General features: G+C 42.1%; 1 protein-coding gene and 1 long non-coding RNA gene across 2 annotated transcripts in view; one reads left to right on the top strand and one right to left on the bottom strand.

Annotated features, from left to right (window-relative positions):
* Positions 1 to 23,535, top strand: part of LOC136447520 (uncharacterized) — a 268,540-nt gene that overhangs the window by 192,318 nt on the left and 52,687 nt on the right. The gene's annotated exons all lie outside the window — the stretch shown is intronic.
* Positions 800 to 3,097, bottom strand: LOC136447536 (uncharacterized). The gene is made up of 2 exons (XR_010757738.1): positions 2,845 to 3,097; positions 800 to 2,219 (listed from the first exon to the last, which is right to left on the bottom strand). It is a non-coding gene; the product is annotated as an uncharacterized lncRNA (long non-coding RNA).

Consider the following 23,535-nt stretch of genomic DNA (forward strand, 5'->3'; position numbering starts at 1 on the left):
AATTTCCTCACCTGAAAGATCTCAGGACCTTTGATGTCACGAAAAACTCAATAACACGGGGTATAACGTACGTCACGGGATGGCCAGACACATTCGGTGGTCGCAGAGATCTATCAGCGGCAACGCGCAGACACATTCGACGCGCCGCGGAAAAATCAGCCTTCCGCGCGGACCTATCAGCCGCAACGCGCAGACAACTTCGACGCCGCGCGGACCTATCAGCCCTTCGCGAGGAAAACTCAGCCGTGGGACAGCGCCATCAGGTGTCTCACTACTGCCTTCAGAGAGCGCTGGAAAGGCCGCGCCAAGGTAGGTCCTCCACAATTTCCTTCTCTAGCGTCATATAGAGACATCGACTAGTAATCTAACTAGGCCTATCAGGTGCCAGACTATCTTAGGGTCATCCGGAGCCAGAAATAATCGGCAGGTCTTCAAATTAAGTCGAGTTATAGGGAGAACAGTTCTCAATCGGTGACACACCACATCGAAGTTATCAAGGTAAACAGTGGCTAATGCCGTATTTTGGGCCATTAGAAGCAAAGGCATCGGCGGTTTTGACGTTTTTTAGTGTGATTGGGTGTCCAGAACAACGTAACATACTCTGGAATTGATATATTATGCCCACAGAGCGAAAATATGTGGTAGAAGTGATACCGCTATATAACGCCCCCCTCCCCCATCCTTCAGTACGAGCCACCACGTGTAGAAGTACTAGAACGATGTTAGCTCTTATAGCAGTATTAAAGCCACAAGAAGCGATACTGTTGTGGTCATTTCAATGAAGATGCATAGTCATCAATGTTTATCCAGACAAAGGCATTCATTTTTGGAATTTGCATTTCAGCCATGGAGTTTGATGAGTAGGACAGGTTTGTGCATGTGACCACAAATGTAAAACCACCTGTTCCACCCTACAAGTCTAGCCTTCAGGAGGGAGATGAAGAACCACCTGACAAGCCATGCCTTGGGGAGGGACAGGATACCTGGTCTTCAATTAACAGCACAAGTGGATCCTGTTCAAACACCAGCACCAGTGGATCCAGTGAGGGTTCAGTGTCTTTGGAAGAGTCCAACGAGTCCGATGACCTACCTGGTGTGGTTTTGCCAGCTGAAGATGTAGAAAAGGATGTCTCCTCCCCCACACGCAGGACTACAGTACAGTCTGTGTACACATGGCAAGTGCTAAACGAACAGCGGTTCAGTAGCTGAACACAAGCGTCGCTGCCATGGGGCTGATAAAGGACCAGCAATTTAGTGTGGGTTGTGCAATAAATACTTTATTTATGCTAGAGACTTTCAGGATCACTTAGTTGAATCATCCAAGGAGTGCCCAGCTTGTCAGAAAGAGTTCAAGTGAAGAAGCACATGATAGTGCACTCAGATTGGGATTTTTGTGACAAATGTGGAAAGTCCTTTAAGTCATAATATAAGAAGTCCTAAAACATTATCACAGAACCCATGACAATCCCAAAGTAAAGACGTTTGTCAGTGCTACAAGTGTGAACACAGGTTTCATAAAAAGGAAGAACTTGTGTGTAATCATGCAGTAATTCTGGTTCATATAATTATATTTGTTGTTACAACATAGTCATTTGCCAAGTGATGTATACCAAGATCAAGAACATGGTATTGCAATTCAGCAAATATATATTTTGTAAACAACCAGAATAAATCTAGTTATATATAACTATATTTTGTGTGTCATTTTTGGATTAACATTTCAGGAAATACGGATGGTCAGTACAATTATGCAACGCTGAGATGGCCCATTACTTACATCTGTAAATATAACAACCTGACAAAGTATAGTCTTCATCCAATATCATGCGCTATTTCAAACTTACTGCATAGTACCAAAATTGATGAATATCTACTCAATACATATCTCTATGAATATAGATTTCTACGGCAAATATGGAGTTATTTGAATATTCCAGTTGTACATTGTATGATTTCCGTTGCTTATAGTGCCTTTCGTAAAAAGGGAGAGAAGCCTACAGTCCAGAAAAAGTGTCGTTGACGCTAGCTCGAGTAGGAGTTGACCAGGAGAGTTGTGTCTCTTTCTGCCTGGGACTTGCTGCAGTGCTGTCACCAATGCCAATGTTATCTTCTGTTACCCATACATCGTCAACTTCGCGTGTTTGCTCTCCAGGTGCCCGTTGTTTTGTTTCTACACCTTTTCCGCGGATGTAGTGTCAACCTGAGTCGACGAGTCATTTCTGAAAAATGTCAGGGTTGATTACTTGCAGTGACACATTATACCTGGGTAATAGTAGTAACAATATAGTAAACAATCTTGCGAGAAACGTATGAGATGTTCGTTGAATCATCTAGATGGGGATAATCCCTTAAAGTGACAGAAGGTATTCCCCGCATATCGCCAAAATCAATCGAGGCGACAAAAACACAATTGCCTGTTAATGCTTACTATACTACTACATGTATATGATATTGGCCGTAACTTTACTAGAAAATGGGGAGGGGGTGCGATATATAGCGGTATCACTTCTACCACATATTTTCGCTCTGTGGGCATAATATATCAATTCCAGAGTATGTTACGTTGTTCTGGACACCCAATCACACTAAAAGACGTCAAAACCGCCGATGTCTTTGCTTCTAATGGCCCAAAATACGGCATTAGCCACTGTTTACCTTGACAACTTCGATGTGGTGTGTCACCGATTGAGAACTGTTCTCCCTATAACTCGACTTAATTTGAAGACCTGCCGATTATTTCTGGCTCCGGATGACCCTAAGATAGTCTGGCACCTGATAGGCCTAGTTAGATTACTAGTCGATGTCTCTATATGACGCTAGAGAAGGAAATTGTGGAGGACCTACCTTGGCGCGGCCTTTCCAGCGCTCTCTGAAGGCAGTAGTGAGACACCTGATGGCGCTGTCCCACGGCTGAGTTTTCCTCGCGAAGGGCTGATAGGTCCGCGCGGCGTCGAATTTGTCTGCGCGTTGCGGCTGATAGGTCCGCGCGGAAGGCTGATTTTTCCGCGGCGCGTCGAATGTGTCTGCGCGTTGCGGCTGATAGATCTCTGCGACCACCGAATGCGTCTGGCCATCCCGTGACGTACGTTATACCCCGTGAATAACAAACGTTGGAGGGAGAGCCATGGCCAAAAGGCTGGTTCACCTGCAGAAGCTACAGGATATCGCCTTGGCCAGAAATGAGCTGGCACTCAGTCTCTCTTTGATTGCAAAGGCGTTTGTCAATATGGCACGACTGGAATCTGTTGGCTTGTGGCCCATCACGTGTAGGGCGGACTCCTTCCGCATGGCGGCGCAACAGGCGCGCGACGCTGTCCACACGCCCGAGGGCCAAGTACGCAGCACTCGAAACGTTTTGCTGTATGCTGCTTCCACCGGAAGTACAGGTGGCACACGGGAATCGGACGCCGCATGGCAAAGAGTAGAACAGGAACTAACAACAGGGGTTTACATATCGAACGGAAAGATGAAGATAAGGTTACAAATCAAGCTGGTGGAAGAGTGTTCAAATGTTGTATTGTAGCTGGGAGACCCCGGTTCGAATCCGGGGAAGGGCATCCTGGTTCGAGCTGTACTTATGCTTAGGTCACAATGGAAAAAAAGGGGCCCTGCCGGGTAGTTCCCGGGCCGTTTTTGGCACTTTCGGGCGTGACCCCTACGTGGCCCCGCGGGGCACCCTGCGGCTACCGGGCTATATCTGGGCCCGGCGGGGACCCGACAAAAATTTAGTTCTGAATTAAATTCTACCCGGGCCCCGCGGACAAAATAACGCCGTGACCTCATCGTGAGAACACCGAGAGGTAACCCCCCCCCCCCGCTTGCCGTCAGTCCACCGGGACAAATTTGTTTCGCACAGACCAGAAGCCTAGACTAAATGTCTACTTCGAAAGACGTCAAATGTTCACGTCACAGGTCAGGTGTAGACAAAGGCGTGAGCTTTGTAGTACATGTGTTGTGAGGTTCCGTGAACGTTCATCATGCCTAACGGAAAGAAGACGGGGGAGTAAGAGAAGGGGAAACAACCGTTGCCCATATCGACAAGGGCCAGGCAGACGGAGCAACAAAGGCCGCGTGAAGACGCCATAGAATCTGCTGAAAGTGACAAGAGTGAAGCAGAGGGAGGGAGGATGACACAACCAGAACACCGAAGTCGACCGTAACGGAAGACCAAGATGAACAGATCGCGTCTTTCGTAGAAAGCCACCCGGCTTTCCATGATCTTACCACTCCTGACTACAAAAACAAGGCCAAGAAGGAGTGTTGGTTAAAGGACGTAACTTCATCAATTGGACTGACAAATAAGTTTATGACTAAATAAACTGAACTTCACATGCAAATTCTGAATGTCCTGTCTTGAAGCATTTTCACTGTTTTGAATATGAAGCAATGCATTTGAAAGACGCGGATTTTAAATGTAGCAGAACTTTTAAAACCCAATACTATTGATTAAGTAACTAGAGTTCCACGAACACTTTATCTTCGCCAAATAATCAAGGCTTATTATGGAGAGTGATTAATATTTACATGCTTATCACCCACTGCAAATTTGATCATGCACCATACCATTTGGAAGTTATGCTGGGGGGGGGGGGGAGAATGAGTCCAGTCTAGATAGTGTTAAAATCATTTGGTGGTACAGGACTAGTATATGTGTAGAGTGTGCTGATATATGTAACAAGTTTAATGAACTTTCAGATGCTACAAGTATCGAAATCCTGCCATTGATCACTATGGAATTATGGTGTTTCCTCATCAATTATGCATATTGGCTCCCATATGCATAATTACCATCTATCTAAATCAAATTATAACTTAAGCTATCAACAAACCAAAAGTCATGATGATCCATTGACCCCTTCTTGAGTTATTACCAAATGAAGGGTGCACAGCTGGCACACAGCTGGGTGACCTAAAGCCCAAGCCAGGCAATCCTCCAAGTGTCCGTGAATTTAGGTCGAGTAACAGCTTTCAATGGGATTATACATTACTCTCTTTAATTATGTAAATGAAGTCCCAATTTGCATACTATACATTTCATTATGTTAATCATCACCTATGGTACCTGCGTACCAAAAGCAATAAAGATACACCAAACCCTGCATGAGTTATCCTCCTCCAAAGTTCCATACATAAAGGCCCACTGCAGCTCAAAACAAGTCGTCAAGAGGCCCAAACATACACCACTTGTTCCCTGCCCTAAGACCCATCCACTATAAAAAAATTATGAACCTGGCGCTTCCAGAAAATTTCACCCCGAACTTTGAAGCTCCGCTGCAATACTTTAGATACCTGCTAGAAGGCCCATTATCGAACTTGACCTTCCTTTCTGTAAACCTTACCCACCCACTAAGTATCATGCAGAACCATCGACAGCTTCTCGAGTTATGTTGGCGACATACAAATACACATACACACAAAGCCCGCTGCAGTACCGACGGAAAATGCCAGGGGAACCATTTTTGAACTTGACCTCCGTTTCTACAACATCTACACACCTGCAAAAAATCATGAAGATCCATCAACGTTTCCGTCACTTTTTTTGCCTACATACAAACACCAAAAAATTCAAAGTCCGCTGCAGTACTGTTGAAAAACGCCAGGTGTCCCATTTTCGAACTTGACCTTCCTTTGCACAACCACTACACACCTACCAAAAATCATAAATATTCATTGAAGTTTTCTTGAGTTATGCTCCTGACATACATACAGACCCACCCAACAGATTTTTCAACCGAAAACATAATCTTCCCGAGTACTAGTACTCGGCGAAGATAATAAGTGCAATAGTTGCGTAAGATATGTACGATACGCATGATGACGATGTAACAATAGGCGCAATTCATGAATCAGCCTATAAGTAGTGCTGCTATGTCTGTTGAATAATAAACCATTTTTTATTGATTGATTGATTGACTAATTGATAGAAAAACTTCCCTTGTGTGTACTAACAGCTAAACGGATAATGACTCGGTTCCAAACCATGAGGACGAACTACTTCAAACTGAAACGAAAGGTGGCTGGGAAGTCAGGCCAGGGTCAGACAAAACTGACGCCCCTGCAAGACTTCAAGCTGCACCGGTACAAGTTCCTGGACGCACACTACCGTGGCAAGGCGTCTTCCAGGCAACTTGGATCGGTATGCATCTGGAATGACTCATGTATCATCTGTCGATTTATTATCCATTCCATTGATACTTTGAAGTTAATTATATCCTTAAAATACTGTTGCCATTCCCTCTTCTTTAGGTTCCGCAGCCACAGTCCAGTTCGGACGAGGCTGACGATGAAGCCATTCCTGGAACCAGTGCAGTGACCGGCAGTTCGGACCGCCGGGGCCATGGCGGCAGTGGGTCACCACTAAAGAAAAAGAAGAAGGGTATGACCGAGGTTCTGGTGGACCCCCTGACTGTGTTTGCTTATTTTCATAACTGCATCGATCTTTTCTTGCCATTTAACTCCGCATGTACACCGACGGTCTCCTGATATTCCTTCTTCTAGGCTGCAGGCACCAGTGCTAGTGGCGAATGCGAGCGGGTCGCCTGGCCGCAGTGGCTTTCCAGTCTACACAAGGAGATCCCCCGAGAGAAGCGGAGGGCGTATCAAAAGGTGACGTACGCTGTGGCCATGCGCTACATCACAGGGGAGGAGCAGCAGCCGCCTCAGCCCCGACACCTGTCTTCTAGCCAGTCCAGCAGCACCAGGTGTTTCAGCAACATCCTGTACAGTGCATGGTTGTACCGTACGGCTTCGGTGCTCCAGAACAGCAGCATTTGAGACCGGTACGTAAACCACTACATTGACTAATCTGAATGATGAATATTTGTATGTATCTGTCCTGGCGTTGGGTGCTGACTCCACCGGGTACAATGCGAATCTACTTACGCAAAATCGCAAATTTTGTCTTCGGCAAAAATATTCAAACTCTTCTTACATATTTTTCGCTGCTACATGCCAAGAATAATTGCTGTGGACAAAATAACTTAAAAAAATCAAGTGAAAATTTGAGAGAATTGCTAGCACGCTGTCCATATCCTAAAGAGCGCTTTTTCCGCAAGTCACAGTGTAGTTGCTTTCTGCACACAGCGCAAAAAAAAATTGGAAACTTAAGTTTGATCGATCATTTCTCCATTGATACTTTGAACCCTGAATGTACAATTACAGTAATCGAAATACCATTGTAACGGGCAATAAACAAGCTTTCCAATGATATGTAATGCAATGAAACTGCAGCAGTATTCACAGAAATATATGATCGACCGAAATAAGGTTTTGAAATTGTTGTGCTGACTTGATGTCTAAAACTAAGAAGTCTTGTAACACTGTTTAGTGGTACTGTAGTTTCATACAGCATCTGCACGTTTGGAAAAATATATTCATTTTTAGGATTGCTATACTGACGAATGATTGTACTTTACAGAGAAACGTTCCATTCAAAACAAAGGGCCATCTTACTTATTATCGATATGATCTCTGTTTGACAAGAATATGGCTGCAAATCTTAAACTTGAAAATGTTGAAAGCTTGACCCTCTGAAACGCTATTTCATGCATTTTGCGGGGTAAATTTTGCTGGTAGAGTTAGTGAAAAATCAACAACAAGAGTTTCAGCTTAAACATTGTCACATCAAATTCCACCATATCGAATCCAATCACATTTTGAATTTATGTAACAAAGTGGACCTTCTCTAATTTTCGAGTTCCATCCAAATGCATTAAAAAACACCTTTCGGACCAACTTTCATAGTGAGGCAACAATTTACTAGTCCTGCCACTTTGCAAGACACAGCAGGCACGGGACAAAACTAGTACTTGTCCCCATGGCCCAGTTCACTTTCGAGAGGAAACTCTCTGCAAAGCTTGTGTTTTACTGCCTTAGCAACCATACGTATAGACGTCTAACCGATAAAAGACAAAAGCATTTCAACCTACTCTCCAAGCAGAGGTAAGATCCGGTGTATTTTCGACGTATTTTCGCGCTATTTAATACGTTTTTCTACTTTTCCGTTTTTAGTTGGGTCTCCCTCCTAAAAACGGAATAGTAGAAAAACGAATGAAATACCGCGAAAATACGTCGAAAATACACCAGATCTTACCTCTGCTGGGAGAGTAAATTCAACCCCCACGAATACCTTTTCTTTGTGGCACTTATCTGTCAGACGAAGTAAAGCCTAACGTTTAACGCTGCTTAACTCCGTCGTCTTCAACTCACCGAAATATTTACTAAACGATTGTTGTCTGAAAGGATCATATCACAGCTATTTCGAAGCAACATATCGTTCGACTTCTAGTCATGGCATTCTAAATCCGGCGGCACAATGGTTACTAGTACACTCACTCTGTAGAGAAAACTATTGCATTTATATGGAGTGAAGCTCCGATTATCAGTATCGTAAACTTGTTCAGTAGTTGCCAAGCACTATACAAAGTCTTTTAACGGACAAGCCTATATCAATGCAGTCAGAAATAGGTAACGTTACATTTGCCAGGCTGCGCGGTCAACAATGTAAAACGCTGTTATATTGTTGTTAACATTATCGTTGTTGTTATTGAGTGGGTCGACTACTTCGCAGTCAGGGGCCGAATTGCGAGGAGCTTACAATTCGCAGGGCTAATTGGGAAGGGTTTGGAGTGTCTAACTCAAGTGACTTCAACACGACTGGTAGGATGGTAAGCTCGTGAAACATTTACGCCAAGAGAACATCTACTTTTATCAATAAGTGTGGTGGGTTCTTTAACGTCGATAACGAGGTCAAGGTGTGGATCTCCCCAAGCACAGGTCCTCAATTTGACGCCCTTCGCGAGGAAGAATCACACTTATGTACTCCAGGTAAGCAACTGCATTTCAGTGTGTATATCTTGGTTTTCAAGTCTTTGCACTATTGCTAATCCTAAATATGTTATCTTTTGTTGCTATATACTTTTACATGAAATTACTCTTTACGCCAAACAATATAATCATTAGGTGACATACAATAAAAGATGGGGTGGTGATCCACCAGCGTCGTCACGATGATTGATAAAACAATGAATTCATCATAGTTTGATACACCTTATGTTGAGACAAAAGAATATTTAAGGACTACCAGTTCCCACTGCCGTTCAATAACCATGTTGTAAAAGAAATTGTGTTTTGTACTATTTGAAATAGTTTTTTTTGGGGGGGGGGAGGCTGTTTGATGCTCTTACATGGCATTGTCTTTGAAATGTTACGATGCGCTGTGCTTTGTTGTGCTATATTTGCTACGCCATGTTGTGCTATATGCTATGCTGTGCAGTGCTGTGCCATGTTGTGCTATGCTATGTTGTGCCATGTTGTGCTATGCTATGCTGTGCAGTGCTATGCTATGTTGTGCTATGCTACGTTTTGAAGTGTTGTGCTGTGCTATGTTGTGTTGTCACGTAGTGCTGTGATCTGTTGTGCTGTCTTGTGCTGTGCTATATTATGCTGTCCTATATTTTGATGTGTTGTGCTATGCTATGCTGTGCTGTGCTATGCTGTGCTGTCTTCTGCTGTGCTATGTTGTGCTGTCTAGGCTATGCTATGTTGTGCTGTGCCCGACCGCAAGGGGAAAGTAAAACTAAAAGCCAACTCATTAGTGAAAACATAATGTTGTACATAGATTACCGTGTACATATACATTTTTCACAGTAAAATGGCGACCGAAGCTTGGGTACCAACTCCGCTGAGTATACGAGAGAAGGTTTTCTATGGACTGGGATCGCTGGCCTTCGTTCTACCAAACGGCATCCTGAATTTCTATTTCAACTACTTCATGCTGTTGGTGGCTCAGGTTAGTAAACGACATAAGGAGTTGTCGACAGATCCTGACATCGTAAATATCTAAAAGCCGTTCATCAATAGCTTTCAAGTTTCTCTTCACTGCCCCCTGTACGCAGTGGCACGACAATCACTTGCCACAGATGTGTACCCCATCATTTGGAGGTTGCTTCAACTACTTCGCTCCTACGGAGCGGCAGTAATCTGAAACCGGTCGGAAATATTGTTTGTCGGAAAAGGCCCTATGCAAATCAGCACTGTGACCGGTAAGCACACCTAAGCCGGTCTGAGAAGGGGCTTAACCATTGTTTGTAGCATATGGGAAAACATCAGAGCTTATCTATATATAACCAGACCATAGTAGGTCTGGGGGTCTCTAAAGTGTTTTGACAGTTTGAAGTATCTAGTACCTAAATATGTCGGTCCTTGATTCAAAATTTTATCTAGATGCTTGAGTAAATATTTTTTTGCGTTATCTATGCTGTTTGGTCCCACGCAAGTTGGAGAAGCTGATGCCCTTGTTTACTGTTCATAGGTCCCGCCCAGCATGTTGCTGGTACTTGGGACGCTGACGAAAGCAGTGGACGTCGTAGCCAACCCAGTCGTCAGCCCCTTTGTCGGACGAAAGGACACCAAATGGGGCAAATTAAAACCATGGGACGTACTGAGCGAAACTTATATTGCATCCAGAGTCCCAAGACCTCAAACCTCCGCAAAATCATGATTCATGTTAACCTTTACAACTGACGTATTATAAATGTTTCTCCTCGGTCGTCATTTGCATAAATCATATCAGTCAGTCATCTTTGCCACTTTGATAACAGAAGTTGCTCAAAGTATAAGTCTTATCTGATCAAATAAGGCTATGCAAGCATAGCCTCGGAAATTATGTAAATGATTTGCACACGATGGTCACCTAATCTCTTAACTCCTAAATACAACAAGTAGCTGGCCTTTGCATGATTTATGGCTCTTGGTATTTCTCTCTTTCTCTTTCTCAATTACAATTGTTTGAATAGTCCTATAATTGAACCGATTTATACAAATTACTAGATAATACGAATTAATTAGCAATTGATTAGGTCAATCATCACTTGAGATTTCTTTTTACCAAAAATCACGACGACCCATCAACCCCTTCTTGAGTTATTCTTTTTTAAAGTTTCAAACAAAATCGGCCCCTGTAGTTTCATGATAAGCTGCAAGATTTCGATATTATTTGACACGTCAGCAATACGTCTCCCAAGAGGGCTTCCACAGTCAGAGCTAGGTACTCATTGTCAACCTCCATGTTGGTGTCCCTACGACGACACGTGAAAACGCTTTGAAAATTTTGTTGTCGTTGCCTCCACAGGATTCTTGGCGGGAGTGTGATTGCCATCCCGACATACCTACTGATGTGGGTGGTTCCTGACACTACAGCGGGCGGGAAACTCGCGTACTACCTCGCCATCTACACCCTGAAGGCTTTATCTGGCACGGTAATGAGATTCAGTTCCCAAGATTTAAATTGTATCCGTTATTCTAGATTGGTCCTTGATTCATTTTCGTGTCTCCGAAACAAACATAAGGAACGTAAAACACATGCATTGACTATCAGCTGTAGATACTGTGCTTGTGAAATTCACATAGAAAGGACTTCTTTCTTCATTATTCCGAGACTTCTACGGCGAAAATATAAAAAAAAAGATATCAACTAGCCAAACATTGACGTGGTTAAATAACGGCCACATGTGACGGTCACGCAATATTGATAAGCTTATCCTGGCATTGTCGGTTACTGTTCAATGATTAAGTATTGTTTATTTGTTTGAATGAAAGCGATCATTTCGCCATCGTTGACCTAGCCTGGAATCCAAACCTATTATAGCTCCCGAGTCTCTCTTGCGGAGAGAGACTCGGGAGCTATAATAGGTCTGGATTCCAGGCCATCGTTGACCCAGGAAATTCATAGTCAACAAATTCAACAAGATCTACAGTAGATCTTCTGGAGACCTCTAATGAGCAACCATATTTGGGACCATGGCGAGTGCATTGAGAGCTCATTGTGCGACCGCTGACCTATCTGACCAATTCTAAATAACTTAGTTATTGCCCAATGGTCGCCGCCTCAGTGAAAAATTGGTTTAAAACGTTAATACTATTCCTTATCTTTCTTTACAACCAGGCAGTTGCGCTGGGTCTCCGAACACTCATCATGTACATGGCTGATGACAGTAGGGAGAGGGACTCTGCAGTAGGATACAGTAAGTACTGACTAAACTGCTACAGATTATGTCCTCAAGGTGGCTAGTAAAGATTTCCCCTGGCCTACATAAGTTATTGTAAGAATCTAAGATTGGTGTGCATGTGCAATTTTAGCATATTGCAATAACTGGGCGTTGGTCGGGTAAAATCGATATTGATCAGATAAGTATGAAAGTTAATATGAGTTGGTAAAATACATAATGCGAAATAAGCCAATCACAACGGGGGCGGTACCAACGTCCGACAACCTTTCACCCAGTGGTGACGTCACACGTGCGTAATCACATGTCTACAGCCCTTGGGTCAAATAGCTGTGATTCGGTCGAAAATTCCGGTGAGTGAAATTTTTTGAGTAAACAGTTTATTTCTCATTACGATATTAAACACGACATTTTGAGCTGCTTATAAAACTGCAAAAGAGAGACACAAATAACGTTTTTTTACTAAATTTACAGGAATCGTATTTGAAAGTACCGGGTTGGTCCTGGGCATGGGAATGCAGGGACTTATCGTTGGGGCGTTCGGAGGTGCCGTGTCGTCGTCATCTTGTGCTAATATCACTGTTAGTAACAGCAGCGATGTTGAGACGGACATTGTCATTCTACAAACACAGGTATTTGTGTCTTGTGTCCTATCAGTTACATCTAGATAGGGGGGATTTGCGCTTACAGGGAAGCGAAACCTACTATCTATGTATTGAATACTTTTATTTACCTGAATGTAAACTTTTGTGTATATAAGTGTATGACTGTTTAAATTATATTCCTTTCTTGTCCGATGGCGTGTTAATATAAGTTGTATTAACTTGAGTGCGTCGCCATCTTGTCTGTATTTGTTATCTATGTTGTTAGCTAACAAAATAACCCACAGGTATCTATTCAATAACTTCAAAGAATGAAATCTGGGAGGTGTTGGCAACAGGATTGATACATCCTTGACAAGGCCAGCACCTCCCAGAGTGCATTTAAAAACAAATAAAGAATCATCACTAATATCACAATAATAGGGCATGGTATCACAATCACAAATATCATAATATATTCAAGAAATGACAATGAAAACAATAATAAAAAATGACAATAATTGCGGTAATAACAAAGATATGAAAAAAGACTATCTTTGGTATGTATCATCGATCCATTAATAGGTCCATCAGGTCGGATAAGAATTGAACGTCAAAGTTCTTTAACCCTATCCAGACGGAGGGAGGGGGGATAAATGTGCCCGCGCCAAATTTGGCATCGTATTTAATAATGGCTAGGACTACCAAACTTAGTGAAAACTTTCCAAGTTATGTAAAAAAAAAAACACTTGAGCAAGACTAATCCCTGATTGGCAGGCGTAAATGCTGAGTAATCCATTATAGTATTTCATTTAAATGGGTTTAATGATTCATCCTAGTACCTGCATATCCTGTCACAAACACATTTTTGCAATTCGACACGCATGGCATAATGGCCGATATTAAATTGCCCTGGCGCATCCTTGGACATTTATACTTGCCAGACACGCCAGCCCGGCATGTACAATTCCTTCTGTGGGCTGAAGGTACAAAATGATACAGTGTAATTTAATATTTAACAGAGCAAACGATGTGGTAAAACAATATAAAGGTTCCCTTTTTAAAGTTTATGTTTTGTAATGGACATGAATCGTTAAAAATGTCTCGCTTGTACAACACTGGGATATGTCGCAATGCATGACTGTTATGCAGCAGGAGCATGGTATGGTAGTTTACTATCGAAAAGCCGTTCCACATGCATATATTTGGACATTTCCGCCGGCATCCGTGCTTGTATGCCCAGTCAGATCCCTATAAATGGCCATATTACATATATTACCACAAAATTACACAAGAAAGGAACTGATTTTGTTAAGAAAATGGACAAAAAGGTGACCAAAATATTGTGCCGTGTAGTAAGATTTAAACCCTAGATATCTTTAAAAATCAAGGCAGGATAATCATATTCCAGCAGCTCACTTGGTAGCACGTAGAGTATGTTGACTTGAAGGGGACTGGAAGATCCCCGGTTCGAACCCGAGTACGTCATACCATTTTCCTTTTCTTTTTCTGTTTATTTTTTACTTTTACTTTTTATATAAGGAGGAAATATATATTGTTTTTCCTCTTCTTTTGCATAATTTATGCAGGGAATTGTATTTCCCTTACGATAAACGCTATCAATGTGGTATTTGATTTGCAGTTGCCTTTAGTAAAGGTGAATGCACCACATACATTATGCTAATGATACCTCATTTGCATATTTTATGCAGAAACTTTCATTTCATTTCTTCCAAATGCGCCACAGTCAGCTTTTAAAAAAAAACCTTCTTGAAGCTGACTTCGAAAACCGTTTATTTTATACCAAAACTCACAAAACTTAATCAATAAAACTTAACACTGCACTTAAGCTGGGGTCTTACAGCAATCCAGTTAATTTTACAAACTATGCTTCAAACGTTTCATCCCCATCACGATGAGGTCGCATGGACAGCTTTTTTAGAAGCCTCTTGTTTCACTAATGTATTATTGGTAATTGGGGACTTTAATGCACATCTTGGAAAGGAAATGGCACCATTTACATATCACCAGAGCACAAACAGAAATGGGGGATTAGTTGGTGATTTAGTGAATGAAGTTGGTCTTATTGTTGCCAACACTAAGTTCCAAAAGAAACCTTGTAAACTGTGGACCTACATCTCTTATATGAGTGGAGCCAAAACTCAAGTTGACTTCATCATGGTGAACAAAAAGTGGACAAACTTTTTTAGAAAACTGTGAAGCATACAGCACATTCAGTAGCATAGGCTCAGATCACAGAGTTGTTACTGCTAGGTTAAAACTGAGAGATGAACAGGTCCAGCTGGGTTTCGCCCGGGTCGTTCAACAACCTCCCAAATCCTTGCACTTCGGAGACTGATCGAAGGTGTACAGAGTAAAAACCTGCAAGCGATTATTATATTCATCGATTTTAGTAAGGCCTTCGATAGCATACATAGGGGAAAATGATTAACATCCTTAAGGCCTATGGAATCCCCGTGAAGCTTGTAGAGGTCATCAACAAACTGTATGAGAACACCCGAGCAAAAGTGCTGTCTCCAGATGGTGAAACTGATATGTTCAATATTACAGCGGAAGTTTTACAGGGAGATACCCTTGCACCTTACCTTTTTGTGATTGTCCTTGACTACATCATGCGTCAAACACTTGGGGACAGAGAGTCTGAGTTTGGCTTTGAACTTGAAAGCAGGAAAAGTAGTCGCCATCCCCCTGTTGTAGTCAATGATCTAGACTTCGCAGACGATATTGCTTTGCTAGCAGAAGAGATCAAACGAGCACAAGAATTGCTCCTGCGGATGGAAAATGAATCTGCAAAAGTTGGACTACATCTTAGCGCAAAAAAAGACCAAGCTGATGGCATATAATCAGTCTGCTCCCATCATGATCAAAACCAGGTCAGGTGACTTAGTCGAGGAGGTAACGAACTTCAAATACCTGGGCTCAAATATGGAAAGTTCTGAAAAAGACATAGATGTAAGGAAAGCTCTTGCCTGGAGTAGTTGCCATAAGCTACGGAAAATCTGGAAATCAGGCCTTTCGCGGAAAATAAAATTGAAACTTTTTATCGCCACTGTGGAGTCTATTTTGCTATATGTGAGTGAAACATGGACACTCACCAAATCTTCAACAGAAAGGTTAAATGGAACCTATACGCGAATGCTCCGAATGTGCCTTAATATCTCTTGGGAGCAAAAACTCACCAACGAGCAACTGTATCAAGACCTGCCACCAGTTTCAGAGAAAATAAAAGCAAGAAGATTGAAATTGTCTGCCCATTGCATCAGACATCCTGAAATAATAGCCTCCAGACTAGTGCTATGGGAGCCCACAAAAGGGAAAAGAAGCCGTGGAAGACCAAAAGGCACCTTTATCGACACACTAAGAGCTGACACTAACCTTACTGAAGTGAAGGAAATCCAGGCCCTCATGATGGAGGATAGAGTGGAATGGAGGAAGTTTTCAAGCTTGGTTTGAGCGAGAGCTCGACCAAAGTGAAGTAAAGTAAGTTGTTTCACTATTGAAAGGAACATAAAAGCCAAAGCCACGGCGTATTCTGAATGGTACATGATCTCTGTGTTAGTCTGATAATATGCTCATCGGATCGCGGAACCAACATTGAAAAACTAGCGGATGTTTTCTTTCCTTTATGTCCAGAGAACAGGTTACCTTGTGGCCGGTGGAAGTGTCTGCGCGTGCTGTGTACTTGCTGTCATGGCGGTTCTTTTAGGAGTCACAGAACGAAAAGGTTTGTGAAGCAATTACATTTATTTTCCCGGATAGCAAAGTTTAGTTGTTGATTAACACTACCAAGTGTTTTTACCTAGCTGACGTTTCGTTGGAACGTCTATCACTTTCCTTGGGGAAATACTGACAGCATCAACTCCGCACTGCAGCTAGGTGTCGCTGCTGCAGTGTGAAGTACAAAACGTAACTCCCTTACACCCCCTTCATCACTTGATGTGGTGAAGAGTGACTGAAGTATATTTTCTGATCAATACAGCCCCCTTAGCCCTTGTCCTACGTGACCTATATATTGGATCTCTTTATATACAGGACCTGTATGTGGGTCCTGCATATGGTTTTAACACTATAGATAAAATTATATCCTTATCATAATAGAATCAAACTTTCAATCGGATCATGGTATACTGCAGGGGACATGATGTTTTGATCATTCGTGTGTACTTTCCAACTTTTCCTCTTTTTCTTTCTTAATTCTAATCGTAGAATTGAATTTTGTCTTGGATGTTAAAACTTTATTTTTGCCTTCGCCGTAGGCAGAAGGGTATATTTTTGCATTTTTGGTCGGGATTTGTGGAGTGATGGTGTTGGCAATATAACCCTTGATGCCATGGACGGATGTTGGACATTTTTGGTAGATAAGTAACTGCTGGGTAGATGAAGGTCAAGTTCGAAGATGGGTCTGCTGGGGGGGGGGGTTCCTTCGATGCTGCAGTTGATATTTTGTGTTTGTCGGTTTGTTTGTTGGTGGCATAGCTCGAGAGAAGTCGGATGCTTCGTGATGAAATTTATCTTGTTGTTTGGGGTCAAGAAAATGAAGGTCAAGTTCGAAAATGGGTCTTCTTGGGGGTTCCCACGGTCCTACAGTGGGCATTTTTATCTGAATTTTGGAGGAGGATATGTGAAGCAGGGTTTGGTGGATTTTCATTGTTTTGGGCAGGCAGGAACATCTGGCAATTTGAACATAGTGAAATGCATTTTTCTGACTGTTTTCCAGACACTGTGGTGGATATCAGCACACCAAACGAGCCTGTTTTGAAGACCTTGCGGGTCATGTTCACGTTCAAGCCTTTCCTTTACGCGTCAGGAATATACTTATGCTACGGTATCGCAACAAGCGTAAGTAAACCTTATCTTTTATATATCATACATTTTAAAGCGAGCGGCTAGGCTTGACTATATAGGTGGTCCCAAGTTTTTACTTTCTATGATCAGAATTGTTTACTTTATAAATGCACTTTATTTGCAAAGATTCTGCGACCGGGATCTTCACCAATTTTAGAGGTCGGTCTAAAAAAGAGCCAAAATTCCCTTCACTCTTGTGTATATACTGTAACTGCATTCAAATTCGCGTGGTTTTTATTTCGCGCTATGGCGAAATGGAGTGTTCGCGGTGGTTTTAAGATCGCAGCTGCGGCAGTGCTACAGTTACAAAATTAAACTGCTACAGTATTGGATAAAAATGTTCGCGGTGGTTTTATGTTCGCGGTGAAACAGTCGCCGCGAAAACTGCAAATATAAAACCACCGCGAACATTTCTGCATTTACAGTATTCATGTGCGTATGACTTTCGTTTATTTTGTGCTTTAGGTAAAAGTTTTTTAGGGAAGAACTTGTTTTCTACTATAACGCAGCGTTGTGCAGTCTGGTTATCGAACCAAAAGAGTTACTTCTTCGGCCTCAAACTTTACCTAAACCAAACAAAAATGTTAATACGCAACTCATGCGGAATTGATTATACGCACACGTGTGAAGGAGACTTGGCAATAATAAACATAGCATTGGCAGGGAAATTTGGGGCACTTTGTTTTCGGCAGCCTCTACCAGGCTCCGCGGATGGCTGGAAAAATAGTAGAAATTGGCCAGATAGAGTAAATATTTTGCTAAAGCCGGCGTCACAATTCATGTGAGCATCGGCCGATTTTGTAGATCGCCGGAAGCTCGCCGAATTTCAAATTCGCCCGAGCGTCGACCGTCTTTTTCGCTGAAAACCTGCCCCGTCACAAATTGAACGGAGCTCGGGCGACGTCCGTCGATCACTAATAATCATACATCCCACATGAGACGGTACCATCTCTTGGAAACGGACGAAGTCAGAAACAACTGACCTGGTAACAAGCTCAAATTTGGACCAACTTTACTTTCTGAGTTGTGGCAAATCTGTAGGAAATGAGTGAAGTGGGTGGGCACACTGAAAATAATAACCTTAACAGGAATTTTGTCATAAACCAATCCGAATACTAGCGCAGGAGCCACAAAGTCAACAGATCAGTCGTTTAACCCCGATCCAAACATTGTCACCAAACTGAAATCGACCGAAGCTCGGGCGAACGCCGTTCAAGCTTCGGCCGACCGTTGATAAGCCTATCGACGCCCTGCCAACGCTTGGGCGTGCCTCGGCAGACAAACATAGATCTATAATGACTTTCAACCAGTCATTTTGTGGAGGAAAAACTCAAAAGTCAAGCCTCAGCTCATTGATATAATTTGAAACATCCAAACGAATACCAAAAAAGAACGGCCGGAACACTGACGACGGTCGTCCGATTATTGTACAAAGCCCGTGCGAGGCTCGCACGAGGTCGAAGAGTTCGGGCGACCTCCGACCGACCAAAAATTGGGTCTAAAATCCTCGGATGCCCGCCCGAGTATTGGCCGAGCGCTGGGCGTTGCTCGGGCGAGCTACGGGCAAACTGTTGACGAGCTGTGCGAGTTCAAAAATCGTCGCCGAGGCCTCGCTGAATTTAAGCGCAGCTTCCAGTGACCCGCGAACGTCGGCCGAGCACCGCAAATTCGCCCGAAGCCCGTGGAATGGACAGGACGTCGGTCGTACTTCGCCCAAAAATCGCCATTTGGAGCTCGCCGACAAGTCGGCCGAGCTAAATTCTTGATTTGTGACGGGGGCTTAAGGGAGTCTGCTACGGAGAGAGGGTTTAATAACTGTACCCCTGTAGCAAACTTACTCCTCTTTCATGTTTTCCTGTCTAATTTGCCAATTTCTACACTTTCCAGCCGCCTCTGGAGCCTGGTAGAGGCTAGTTTTCGGGCCCGCAGACTTACATATGGTGTTCGTCCAACGTCCGTTTGAAGCTTTCTGAGGGCCCTGTCACACTAGTGCGAATATTCGAGTGCGCATGAATTCCGCAGTAGCATATTTTTGATTTTGCGGGGAGGAAGTTGTTTTCTATATTGACCCATCGTTGTGCAGTCTGGTTATCGAACCAAATAGAATATTTCTTCGACTCCAAACTTACCTAAACCAAAAACAATTTATAAACGCAACCCATTCGGGCTTGTACATAGTATTACGCACAAGTGTGGCAGGGGCTTTACACCCCCATTTCACTAGCGCAGCGCGACCGACGGAGTTGACAGTTTGCTCAACGAAATACAATCATATGCATAAAAAAGAATCCGTTAACGTTTTTTTGTGCTTTGCTGATATACTTTCATATTGTGCATTATATTCCAATTGTGCATATCTGTAACTCCGCCTGAGTTGCATATATGCATTTTTGTTGTTTGTTAAGTAAATTTTGCGACCGAAGAAGTCAATGTTTGGTTTGACATGCCGCACAACGGTGGGTAAAATAGAAAACCAGCTTTTTTTCCGCATACTTTACTAAAGCTCCTGTCACGCTTGTGCCTGTATACAAGGCCGCATGAGTTGTGTATTAACATGTTTTTGGTTTAGGTTAAGTTTGCAGCCGAAGAAGTAATTTCTTTGGTTTGATAACTAGACTGCTCAACGGTGGGTCAAAGTAGAAAACAGCTCCCTCCACGCAAAATCTACTTAAACAACAACAACAAAAAACTTACTGCGGAACTCATGCACAGTTGACTATAGGTACAAGTGTGATAGTGCCCTATCACTCTGCGAACGAGGGATTTGACAGAGCGCCCACGAAAACAAAACATAGAAAACAAATCAATTCCTACTTTGTGTGCTTTGTTATCTTCTAAGTCATACTTTCACATTTTGCATGATATTCCAATAATGAACTTAAGGGTTGAGGCCCGGATATACGAACAAGACTTAGTGTGAACGGACCCTAACAAAATTCCAACATAGGTCGCAGTGATTATGTCGGAGCATGATCGCCTTGTAGTGGGATGGGGGCCTATAAATGAAGATACCCCTACCGCATTTGATGACATCAGATTCCGTATTCTTATAGACTATTCAGCAAGGACTTGCACTTTACATCCAATATTCTCTGAATCTCGGCGACATGGTGGAGATTTACCTTACAGTGCTGACGGTAAGTAGTCTCATCGTGTGACTTAGCGTTGGGTTAGGAAGCTATCCTAGGTGTACGGGTGATGGTTTAGAAAAAAGCATACATTTCCATGTTTAGAAGGATATGCTATGATAGCCTTCTTTGCTAAGAATTTTATACTTTTAACCTCTTGTGTTATTTGGGTAGAGAAGCTGATCATCTGACATAACTCATGCAAATGAGATCCTTATATGCACAATAAATGGAAACATTTATGATATGCCACTCAAAAAGGCTAAGATTAGTTTGCGAAGGTACGAGGTCGTGGGGCTAGTTTTGATATAATATTAGTGGAGGGGCAGGAAGTGATTGGAAGGCGGTGTCATCGCAGAGGTCAGAGTTGCTATGAAGTATAAGACATCATTTAGGGGAACTGTTAGGTAGGTTGATATTTGAAAGGATTTGTATAGGTTAAATACACAGTGCAATTATTTTCTTTAGCTAAGAATTGAATTATAAGAAGTATAAGACATTGATACATGTAAAGTTTCTCATTTTAGGCCTCTGAAGTCATTGGCACACCTATCGTCAAGCTATCGCTGGATAAATTTGGAAGAAAGACCATCTGCGTTGGATCTGTTTTGGTGAGAATTTTGATAATCCTTGTTTCTTTTGCTTGAATTACACCTGTGCATCTGCTATGCATCATTCTCACTGGTCATATGGTCATATTTCGAACCTTGGTATGGTTGCTGGAACGAAAAAATTGTCAAGTCGCATGAAAATGATATGCTCCTGATTAATCATTTGTAGGTTTTATGTGTTCTCATACTTTTCGTCCCCATTAACAGCTCGGCTTTGGAAATAAGACCATAACACCAAACAGTTATGTTGTTTGAGGGAAAGTTGACTAGGGCCAAGAAGTCTTAACATCAGTATATTTCATTGGTAGATAATGCACCGTGCACGGCTTACCAAAATTCATTGCACTGTTTTTATATTGTGATTTATTGATTCGCATTTAGCGTTTATAGTGTCTGTATTGTTTATATTTGTAATGTGTGAGGTGTAATGTCAGCATTTCTACCAGGTGCTCAAATTAAAGCTAGATGTTCGAAGTAAAGTAATGTAAATTAAAGTAAAGTTCATGAAAGTAAATTACATCATGCAATTGTTTTAAAAGATTAGACTAGCTGACTCCACTGTCTTCCAACACTAGAGATGTCTTTAGCAACGTCACTCTATTAGGTGAATAAACATTGGCTGCAGGTCTGATTTAGTACTAACACTAGCACCACCGCACATAGCCATTGCAGAGGCTTTTTTTCTAAATCTGAAAATCATTTTCCAGGTGCTAGTGCCTTTACTGGTTGGCTTAATCTTCATCCAGGGATCGCTGGCAGTCAATATTCCTTTCCTGATCGTCTATGGAGTTAGTTCATCTGGATTATTTATGTTACCATGGTAAACAAAAATGAAATATTTTCGAACAAACATAACGGAAATCACATTTCACACACACCAGGTAAAAGCATGTATTTACCATAATTGATTTTGTAATTATTACTACCTATTTTTGAAACGGCTGAAATTGGCGCAAATAAAGTAAACAACGGTAGTCCCTCGAATGTTCAAAGTTGCCCCTCGTCTATGCCTACAGCTGAAAAAAATCATATCTGCTATACACTATATCTGGAATACTCTTTTGCGGTCTAGCCAGAAAGACCCTCGCATAGATCTATTAGAATATTTCCAAATCGTTAAAATGCTGTTGAGCAGGATCCGACCCTGAGGCGTCGATAAATACAAACCGTATTGATTAACTCATGATTCAGTTTGTATAGGTGTTGTGAAAGTCTATTTCCTTTCAGAACGTATTTTTACTAATTTTTAACCTCTTGAACGCCACTAGTTCTTCATAACTAGCCTCCTTTATTCTGCTTGAATGGATCCGTGACCCCCATTCTTTGTTAGCTTGGATGACAATGTGAGCCTTAATTTTAGGGAAACTGTGATGTGACACATTTTTTGCCATTGTTCTTATTTTTTGTTATTTGACCTTTATTAGCATATAATTGATGTTTTGGCCGCCGTTCATAGTAAAACTATTATATCACAACTATCAGGTTCTTGTTGAAATCTTTTAATGAAAGATAAAATCCATCATGAACGCTACCTTAAGTTTGTAAAGAGGGTATAGCGTTTATGGCCGGATTTAGGGCTAATTCTTTATTTTTGCCCGGTGATCAAGGGTGATGTTGCCTGACGTCTTGGACGAGTTCAAGTTTCAAACGGGGAAAGAGCTGGACACCTACTTCTATGCCGCATACAATACTATCAAGAAGCTTGGAACAATCATTACTGCTTCAGTCATAACGGCGTCACTAGAGTAAGTACATCTAAATGTGCAGGGTGAATTTTGGTAAGATTTAAAGGCACGTATTGTAAAATTTTGGCGCCAAGACTACTGATATTCTGAATTTAAGAAATCGAATTCTGAGTAACATTTGTAACTTATATTCAACATATTCGCGGCATTTGCACACTTTAACCTAATTTTCACATTTGTAACTAATATTCAACATCGGCATTTTCACATTTTAACGAGAACAGGGGAGCAGGCCGCGCGATGTTCTCTGTTTTTTTGTAGCCTACTCAAAGCTCCCAAGCAAGACAAAATGGCTGACAAACACAAACGGCATTGGGAGGTTGCACATACTAATTAAACGAATTATTTCAAGGCGTTACCACAACACTTCAAAGTCGCATTGAAGCGCTGTAAATATATTTACATAGCGTAAAAAGATATATTCAGCCTCTGATGTAGAGAATGACGAAACCATTGACTTTGAATTCATTGTTATGTTTTAATTTGATGATTTTTAGATCATTTTAGGTGTTCAGGAATGCCGAGTTCCAAAACCGATTCTACAATGAGAGATAAAATCATCATCGTGTTTCGGCCACAGCAAGTAATCTTTATTGCTG

This window comes from Branchiostoma lanceolatum, chromosome 13 (assembly GCF_035083965.1).
Source record: "Branchiostoma lanceolatum isolate klBraLanc5 chromosome 13, klBraLanc5.hap2, whole genome shotgun sequence".
Taxonomy (NCBI): domain Eukaryota; kingdom Metazoa; phylum Chordata; class Leptocardii; order Amphioxiformes; family Branchiostomatidae; genus Branchiostoma; species Branchiostoma lanceolatum.